Below are 9,167 nucleotides of genomic sequence, written 5' to 3'. Positions count from 1 at the left end.
CATAAGTAAATTCCTTGGCGGCCATTGTTCAATATTACATAAATCCTGTAGCCACATTTAGCCATTACAATATTATAACCCTCTCCCAGAGACCTAAATTTCCCCTTTACATGTGCCAGGGCAGGATCCCGGGTAGGAGTATCAGAATGAGAGACACAGGCAGCATGGGAACCATATGATCAATTGCCTCATTGAGGCCATGCAAAAAGGGATCAGGAAGCAAGTGAACTATCACAAGCTTATAGAGGTTACTCAAAGGAAAGAGGAAAATTCTGCTCTCTTTAAAGTCCTGATTAGTTGAAGCCATGAAACAATGTACAAATGTCCACCCAGAGAGTGATGAGGTGGCCATTATCTTATACCTCTATTTTATAGGACAGTCAGCCACCCATCGACATCAGGTGAAAACTGCAAAAGTTAGACCTGGGACCTCAAACTTCAATAAGCCAATTAATAGATGCTGCTTTTAAGGCCTTTCACAACAGGGACTTAGTGGTAATAATAGGACAAACCCCTTGAGAAACTGCCCACAGCTCCCCTCACCTCCCTGACCCATGGGCACAGACCAAAGGACTCTTGCTATACCTGTGGATGGAATGGTCATTGGTCACAGGACTGTCCTTCAAAGGAAAGACCACCCTCAACTCCATGCCCAGTTTGTAAGCAATGAGGACACTTGAAACACCAGTGACCCTCTACAGTGGGACCTCAGAGACAAAAGAAACATCTCCCTACCCTCCAATCTCCTGAAGATTGGGAATAGGGATGCCCTGGGGTTGGCTTGGTCTCATTTTCTATCACCATGGTTGAACCCAGGGTCACTCTCAAGGTTGAAGGTAGGAGTACTACCTTTCTCATTGACATGGGAGCTACTTATTCTGTCCATATCTTTCACAATGGTCCAACAATCTTATTGTAGCAGAACATAATTGGAGTTTGAGGAAAGATACATAGATGTAGAGAAATGGCACCCTTAGCCTGTGCCCATGAAGACAAATTATTTCAACATCTACTTTTAATTATTCCTTCCCCCCATGCCCCTTACTGGGCAGGGATATAATGAGAAAGCTAGGCTCCCAATTTTGCCTTATGTTAATTATATCTTTCCCATTGTGCCTAGATAATCCCTTGCAGAAATCTTCAACAATCTCATCAGGAATCTGGGAGAAAATGCTTCCCATTGTCTGGGATCAAGGCATTTCAGGATAAGCTATTCATGCAATCCCAGTAATGGTTCATCTTAAACCCAATTCTCCTTATCTACACAGAAAGCAGTGCCCTATATCTCCAGAGTCCAGAAAGGGATTTCAATCTCTCATGGATAAATTCTTAGCCCATAGTCTACTGGAGAACTCTTCTTCACCTTGTAATTCACCCCTCCAACGAGTAAAAAAAAGAAATGGGTCTTGGCTTATGGTCGAAGGCCTCAGGCATATTAATGAAGCAATCATTTCTGTTCACCCCATTGTCCCTAACCCATACACCATTCTAGCTCAGATATCAGGAAATTCTTAGTGGTTTTCTAACATCGACTTGAAAGAAACATTTTTTTTGGCTACCCCTGCACATAGAGTGCAGATTCCTCTTTGCATCTGAGAGGATCTTCCCCTCAGACCCCCAACCCCACAAAATGACCTGGTATGTCCTTCCCCAGGTCTAAAGGACAGGCTCCATTACTTTGGGAATGACCTCAGCAAAGATCTCAGATCCTTAAAACTCACAAGCAGCTCAAGATGTTGATGACATTTTGATAACTAGTCCATCAAAGGCTGCTTGTATCACAAATATAATTTCTACTCTCAACTTCCTAGGAGAATGAGGTTATAAAGTCTCTGTCTCTAAAGCCCAACTAGTCTCTCAGTCTGTAACTTATTTGGGACACACCCTCACCCCAAACTTTCACTCTGACCACAGGCAGGAAATAGTCTATCCTGTCCATACTTGTCCCTTCCACAAAAAGACAGCTATGAACTTTTCTGAGCATGGCAGGGTTTTGTTGCATTTGGATACCTATTTTTGGGATCATTGCAAAACCTCTATATGAGGCTTCAAAAGGGCCTGATTCGGAACCCCTGGATTGGGGTATGATCAACCTCCAAGAGTTACCATTAAAGGACAGGAAAGAAATTCTGATTTTACTTGAGGCAGTCACACTCCCTAGCCAGATCTCTGTTATGCACTGCCAGGGACATCAAGCCCTGGACACCAACATAGCCTAAGGGAACCACAGGGTGGACCTAATGGTCAAGAGGACTGCATGAGCCACTCCCTTGACTGCTCTAACCCTAACCCCACTGTAAGAAAAAGAAAAGAAAGAAAGAAAGAAAGAAAGAAAGAAAGAAAGAAAGAAAGAAAGAAAGAAAGAGAGAAAGAAAGAAAGAGAGAAAGAAAGAAAGAGAGAAAGGAAGGAAGTACTATCCTAGGATAAATTATGTTGGAAGTAAGATCGAGTTTTAAATGGCTTGTAAGGGGAAAAAAAAGAGACTTGATTGAGCTAAAAGGATAATGAAGGGAATGGAATTAATGTCTAAATAAATTAGATAATTACTAAATACAACAGAAAGGAAAGTATAACTGTCTTTTGGCTCTCTTTTCCATTACCAAGGAGAACAAACTTCAGTCAGGGAAGAATAGAATGAAAATATCTTAAAATAAATTGAAATCCACAAAAAATTAAGAGTTTGATGGTTTTTCCTCTCTAAATTACCATGTCAGAATGAATTAATTCAAAATATATTGAAAGAATTGGTTGCTGTGATCCTTGAGCAACAATTCATAAGATCTAAAAAATCATGTAAAATAGAAAAGGTAATATAGAATTGGCAACAATTAGGTGTCTTAATTATTAGAAAAAAAAGGAAGAAAATGGAATTGGATCTTTATATCATTAAAATTTAATTTAATTATTGGCCAAGTTTTAGAAAATACCATTGAAGGTATTTTGTGAGTACTGCAAAATGGAATAAGTGGTTGTATGTTATTCTAAAGTTATTAATTATTAATATCTCAAAGTTAGTAAAGCTGATTCCCCACTCCCATTCTTCTCCCTTTACATTGGAGTTTTGTCTGGGAACTTGTTAGGGAGATGTCCCAGGGTGATCTGTTCTTAGACCCTGGAAATACCCAATGATCAAATCTTAAGCACTAATCTTAAGAATCATTTTGTGTTAGAAGTCTCTTCCACTGTATTGGAGACTTCTTCTAGGAGGTCAATGTCAATTGCTGGAATGATCCTATTGTCCAGCCCTTCCCAGATAATTTTATCTTGAAGGCCTTCTTTCTTTCTATAATATTCCTGTCCTTTACATCTGGATTAAAACCTTTGTCTCCAACTCTTGACCATTTTTAAAAAATGTTAATCAATGTTATGGAAAGCTTGAATGTGTAAAATAAGTCTATTGTATTTTCCCATTTTAAGAGTTTTTCTATAAATCAGAGTCAGTCACACTCTGGGTCAAGAACCCAAGGCATGGCTCCAAATCTCTCTCTGTACTCTCAATAAATACATTTAGTTTTCAACAAAGATAGGCCAAGCCAAACTAACATCACTCTTTTTTTGATGTCAATAAATAATGACTTTTACAGCAATATAACTGATTTTTCCCTAAAAATGCAGAAGAGAGAAAAAAAGAGTTTAATTCTCTCCATATGAACTAAATGTATTCACTAGTCAGACAGTCCCTCACAGGTATTTACTTAGTGTTTACTATTGAGTTAGCCCAGTGCTAAGCCCTGGAGATACAAAGGAAAAAACAAACAAACAAACAAACAAAACAAAAAAGCTCCAGAGACCTCTCAGTTCATATTCTAATGAGGAACATAAATTAGGGCTAAGGCTAGCAAATAACTCAAGAGGATTTAAAATTAGTTGATTGACTAATCTCAAAGAACAGTGTCAATGAATCAATAATTTAGGAGGAGTTTTTTAATGGAGTGTTTAAAGGCATCTGTTTTGGGCCTTGTTCTGTTAAGAATTTTTATCAATGTCTTGGACTAAAGAATGAATGAGATTATAATCAAATTTGTAGATGATGACAAATAGAGAGAAGCATTCACAGGTGGGGTTAACTACATCATGATCCCAAAGGCTTTCCTCATTCTAGAATAACTTGTCAACTCTAGGAAACTGTAATTAAATAGGATTTTGTGCATTCTTATACTTCTGTTCCCAAAATAAGCTATGATATTTAACTCATGTGAAAATGGTCTGCAAGATTTAATGGACTACATGTTAAATGAATAAGCAATGGGAAACAGCAGTTTGAAAGCAACATTATTTATGAATTTAGATTGGATAGTTTCTATATTAGACAATGAAATCCTTTCATTGTATTTTGCTTGCTTGAGTATGAATGGATTATTGTGTTCTAATCAATGTTTGGATGACCTTCCAAAATAGAGAGGCTAGAATGGTACAAGCTCTAGAAACAATATCTTAGAAGAATAATTTGAAGGGATTGAGGTATTTTAGTCTAAGGAAAATTAGAATTAGAGGAAACATATAGTTGTTTAGAATTTTGGGGCATCCTATTTTGGAAGAAAAAGATTAAAATTGTTCATCTTGGTCCCAGCATGTAGAAGTAGAAGCAATGAATAGGTAGTAGTTACAGAGAGATGTTTCCCTTTTATTTAATTAAAAAAATACTAACAACTAAAAAAAATTCCTCTAACAAGTCTTACAGATGAGGCTAGACAACCATTTGTTGTTTAGTGGGGGTTGGGGTAGGAGATGGGTTTCTCTTTAGATAGAGATTGAACTAAATAATTCTTGAGAGCTCATTCCAATTGTGAATTTCTACAATTCTAAGCAATTCAAAGTTATCTTAAGTTATCATTTGTAAAATGTGAATTAAGTAAAAATTCTTATTAATAAAATGTTAAGGTAAAGTTCTTAATGTCATTGATATTTCATTTAAGATCTTGTTTTCTACCATTAGACATCCAAAAGAGAAAGTTTTTAGATTTTTTTTTATTTTCAAAATATAGTCATTTTAACACAAAAGAAATAATGTAGACAAAAGTTCAAGGTGTTAGGTAAGATTGCAAAGAATGTTGTGATATGATTCAGCTTAGAATTATATTTATTTCACTTGAAAGGTTTTTAATCAATATCATGGATATTGAGATCCTTAAATTGGTCCACCCACTATTAGTTTTCAGTTAATTGAAAGACCTTTAAAGTTAATTCCAAAACAGCAAGTCTCTAGTGAATATCCAAGGAGAAAAATACTGAAGGAACCAGGAGCTGAAAGACAAGATAATAATATACAACTTAAATTAGTATCATTGAATTTTAAAGGAGACTAAGATGTAAGGAGTGATATAAAGGAAGGGAAAGAAATGAAATAAAAACCCAGGTGAGGAAGGAAAGGAAAAAGAATCAAAGAGGTTCTCATAATAAGGGATGGAAATTTAAAAGAATATTAAAATACTTACTAGTCACATCTTTTAGATTCCAATTATATTTGTTGACTTTATTTATCTGAACTTGTCATACCTTTAGTATAGAGAATTCCTGGTGACGAAATACACTCAGTCAAGGTAGATCAAAATTTGCTCTGTATTATACAGTCTTAGAGTTTTATGGGGCACTCAGAAAATAATGACTTACCCAGAATCACACAGGTTAGATGTGTCAAAGGAGGAAATTCAATGCATGCTTTCCTGAAGTTAGAGCTAGCTATTTATGAACTTACCCAAGTCGCCTCTCCTGTTTAAAGTGATTAGGTCTTTGTTAATATTCACAAATGTTATTTCTTTGAGAGGTTATAGACAGGAATGAACAGGTTAGGTCTCACCTAACTTTTAGGAAAATAAGAAAAGATAGTCATATGTGTGACACATTTTTAAATAACCTAGACAACAGAATGAGTATAAGGACAAAAGCAGGGAGAAATCTGTGATGCATCAGTGTAAGGAACTCCTTCCACTAATGCAGATCTTGATTAGACTAAATGTTAGTTTGTCCTTGGAAGTCACCTAAGACACACAAAAGTTAAGGGACATGACCAGCATCCCATAGCTATTAAGTGTTCAAGGCAGGATTTACACCCAGGTCTTTCTGAGTCTAAGCCCAGTTTTCTATGCAATATGCTGTAGTGCACCTATGTATAAAGGATATCAATGAGGAGCACCTGGGGGGTGCAGGCAGCAGGGTGAAAAGTAGGCTAGTTAGCAAAAGGAAACATAAAGGATAGACCATTTGAATGCTGCACTGATACCTATACAGAAACAAATGAACAGATGAGAAAGAGACAGACAGAGAAAGAGAGAAATCTAGCAAGGTGTATTGATCATCTATGCAGGAGATAGACTCAGCAAGTTGTGTGGGAGAAACTGAAGAAGCACATGAACAAGCGTATCATAGGATGGGGTTGTTGGACTGTGATGTGATTTACAATGATGGGAATATTATTTACATTCATGAGATTATACATTTATTAAAGCATATGTGAAATATTGTAATTTCCTTAAATATAGCATACTATGCCATTAATAACAGAAACTTTTGTCTTCTGATTGCTTTAACGATTTCAAATATAGATTTCTAGATGGCACAGTGGATAGAGCCACTCAAGTAAAACTTGAGTTCAAATCGCCTAACTTTGTTACCCTGGAAAAGTCACATAACTTCTGTATGCTTCAATTTCTTCATCTGCAAAATGGAGATAATATTTATACCTAACTCCCAGAGTTGTTGTGAAAGTCAAATAAGGATTTTTGTAAAGCACACTGCAAATGTTAAAATACTAAATAAATGAGAGCTTTTATGATTCTGAACCATAAATAACAAAAGATTCAGTTTCATGTAGTGGATAGAGAAACAAAATTATAGTCAGGAAGACTGGCTCTGTGACCTGCCCAAATTAACTTAAACTTTAAGTTCCCTTAAGGAATTCTAAAAAGGAAGCAGAGTAATTATCAATCTTCATTTAATAAACTCTTCAACCCCCCCAAAAAAAATTTAACTGAAAAGATAAATTAAACAAATTACTAAAGGTCCCAATCCCCAATTAATTTAAACTCTATGAAATGGAGTTTATATAATAATATAATGTTCATAAAATTGCCTAAATATTCCATTTTATTTTACCAGTTATACCTTTTTAATGTAGGTCCTAAAACATGAATTAAGCTGCTTCTTCATGGAAAATGTTTAGTTTAATGGATTAATTATTGAGAATAATATTTCATGGAGGGCTGATGATGTCAAATTATTTGTTTAAATTGGTTAAGCTAGATGCAAATGGCATTTGGGGGAAATTTTTATCTTTAGAGGATGAGAGGAAATAATAAAAATAAAAGTGATAGGAAAAAAAAACCTTCCAGTATAAAAGTCCTAAATTCTGTTCTTAACTCTAGCTATTTGAATGGAAACATCTACTAGAATTAATTAAACTTCTTTCATGAGTTGATCTACTTTGGGCACTGAAACATTTCAATCATATAAAACAGCAAATGTTATTATATGAACATTGATTTTGAGCTAGTTGGAATGATGGAGATCATCTTATACTGCCCACTTCATTGAAAAGAGAAGAATTTGAAGACAAGAGAATTAGTGACTCAGATAATGAGTCAGACTTGCAAAACTGGTATATGAATTCATATTCCCTTACTCTAGATCCAGAATTTCTTTCCATTATGACACAATATCTACTAAATTTCTGATTATTTAACTGTGTGTAATCCCATATTTCCATAAAAGCTCAAGCAATATATTTTAGGATTTCATTTGTATTATTTTCTTGAGGGGGCAAGAAAAGGGCTATGTGATAAATCTCTTTTGATGTACACAATAGAATTATTCATGCTGAAACCATGCTTCATTCTCTTGTTTAAAAAAATTGGAGAATTGTTTATGACATCCATTTTAAAATCAAGCCACATCTTTCTCCTTTCATTTGAGGGCAGTTGTAGCAACATTTAAAAAGATTTAATGATGTTTGACAATCGGTAAGATGTATGGCAGCTTCATTTATATTATAAATTATCACAAGGATGAATGAATAAAGGTAATTTTAAACTGTAAAGAATATATAATTATGTATTTAGAATACTGAAATTCCTAATAGGTTTACCCAAATCTTGGTCTAGCTAATAAAATTCTGCAAAATATTCTCCTAAATAATATTTATAGAATGCTATAAATAGATAGGAACTGAGAAATCATGTTACCCAACTTATCCTTTCCCATTTTCCATACGAAGAGATAAACTAAAGAAACAAATGAAGTTGTTTTTTTCCCCAAGAAGTTGGGGAAATGAAATCTTTTCTTTTTTCACCTTTGTATTAGATAATTTCAATGAAACCAAATAACAAATTAAGGATCTTTTGCCTTTTTTTAAGAACATATTTATGTATGATTGAAGTTTGTACAACACTCCAGAAAAGCCATCAGGTGTTAGATTTAAAAATAAAATCAAAAGCATTTTCTGACATAGAGGTACACATGAAAAATTAGGGATGCCAACTTCTCTGGGAGAAGTTGTAGAAAGTGCATGTCTATTTTGAATGACACCCACTTAACACAGCAGAAATAAGATACTATACTGTAAACAAAATGGTACAATAAAGGACCGTTGGAAATTTACATAAGAATAGTTCATAAACATTTTGGTCTTTTCATAACATTTTTATATAAAATGAATAAAAAACCTTTAGACAGCTGTCATCACTCAAGATTACTTTTCATCTAAATGCACACAGACATATTTTATACAGCAATATATTGATGCACCTTTACATGGATATTAAACTATGATTACTGCTTGTTACTGTGATGTGCATTATCCAATCAACATTATCCATAATTGAAATACTCTTACATTGTGTATTCTTGTCATGTTGTAACTATAAAAACATGAAAATATAATTTTACATTATTTCAATTATATACATTAGTTCAAGCTTGACAAAGAGATTTGTTAAATTACAATTTTCTGAAGAGTTGGCCCAGAGGTACAATAAATAGTTTTCCATTGTATATAGTCATCTTTTTATTTTTTTTTAGTTTTTAAAAACCAATTTTGAGTACCATAGGGATACAATTAGTCTGCAATTTGGTCATTCTAGCATTGATGATTAATTAAACTTAAAATGCGCCTCCCACATTCCAGATGAGGAGTAATGCATTAAAATTTCATGGATTATCCCAGAATATGTGG

At 34.4% G+C, this 9,167-nt stretch overlaps 1 protein-coding gene across 3 annotated transcripts in view; it reads right to left on the bottom strand.

The window, feature by feature from the left end:
- Nucleotides 1-8,614: 8,614 nt before the first annotated feature.
- Nucleotides 8,615-9,167, bottom strand: part of GRIA2 (glutamate ionotropic receptor AMPA type subunit 2) — a 178,232-nt gene continuing 177,679 nt past the window's right edge. For all 3 annotated transcript variants that reach the window (XM_001375094.5, XM_007496189.3, XM_007496188.3), the window contains one exon: nt 8,615-9,167. This exon is cut by the window's right edge and continues 1,756 nt beyond it. The gene's annotated coding sequence lies outside the window, so the exon portion shown is untranslated.

This window comes from Monodelphis domestica, chromosome 6 (genome assembly GCF_027887165.1).
Source record: "Monodelphis domestica isolate mMonDom1 chromosome 6, mMonDom1.pri, whole genome shotgun sequence".
NCBI classification, from domain to species: Eukaryota; Metazoa; Chordata; class Mammalia; order Didelphimorphia; family Didelphidae; genus Monodelphis; species Monodelphis domestica.
Note: the sequence above shows the minus strand (reverse complement) of the source record. Positions and strands in the feature narration are given on the sequence as shown.